Here is a 1,132-nt window from a genome sequence, read left to right as displayed (position 1 = left end):
TCTCTCTCTCTCTCTCTCTCTCTCTCTCTCTCTCTCTCTCTCTCAGGACAAACAAGCTTTCTTCAGGACTTTCTTCACGTGGCTTAAACCAGGCTCATCAGCGACTGCTGCAGGAGCTTGAAAGCTCCATCTCCTGAGTTTTCAGAGTACATCAAACAGAGAAGATATGATCTCCATGATGTTCAAACATATGTGAAGGTTTGTTTCCTTTGTCAATGATGTGTTTCTGTGTGTCTCAAAACCCTTTGTCAAATTCTAATCTCTGGAACACAAATATTCATTCTATATGCTAAAGACGCCGGTTTTAACGATGTGATATTATGACCGTATTTTGATCAAGTTTGGCTTATCTTTTTTTTTTAACTTACTACATGATATATAACTATAAGAACAAAGTGAGGCCTGAGCCGTTCGGCCAATCACTTTTTTTTTGTATTATGAACCTTTAGGTGATCCTATTTTTATTATTAAAAATTAGCCTTTACTTTTCACAAAAAAATCATGAAGTATTAATTAAAACAAGTTAATTTCTAATTTTAAAATACAGCCACATCCACTCAAATATCAAATACAACAGTTCAACCCAAATTTAGCTACAATCAAATTATAACTCACACTTTAAAAAGACGGAAATATATTTTTTTAAAATATAATTTAATAAAAATATATTTTTTTGGGTATATGATACTATTATATAATTTTATTTCTTTGTATTTGCATAAAATATAAAATTTCTATATAAGATATTATTTTATTTCGTAATAAAATGTTTGTTAGTTTATATTTTATTTAAAAATCTGATATCAAATATATTATAAATTTTAATGTCAATTTATTGATTTTAACATCTTTTTATATACAGTCTTTATTTAAATGAAATTTTGTTATGTTTAAATGAATGTGTTTTATATATATGAAAATACAACTAAATTAATATATTAACTTAATTTATTTCATATTTTTTGGTATTAAAACCTGAAAAAATGTGTTTATAAATCATTTGAATGTTTTTATAAATTTTAAATTTATCAAATAATTTGTATCAAGATTAATAAGAAAATGACTAAAAATTGAAATTTAATGTTTTATATGGCATGGACACAAATTTAGTTATTATATTGTTTGGTAACAG

The sequence above is a fragment of the Brassica oleracea genome, chromosome C4 (assembly GCF_000695525.1).
Source record: "Brassica oleracea var. oleracea cultivar TO1000 chromosome C4, BOL, whole genome shotgun sequence".
In the NCBI taxonomy this organism is placed as follows: domain Eukaryota; kingdom Viridiplantae; phylum Streptophyta; class Magnoliopsida; order Brassicales; family Brassicaceae; genus Brassica; species Brassica oleracea.
The sequence above is the reverse complement of the archived record's forward strand: the minus strand, read 5'-3'. Positions refer to the sequence as shown.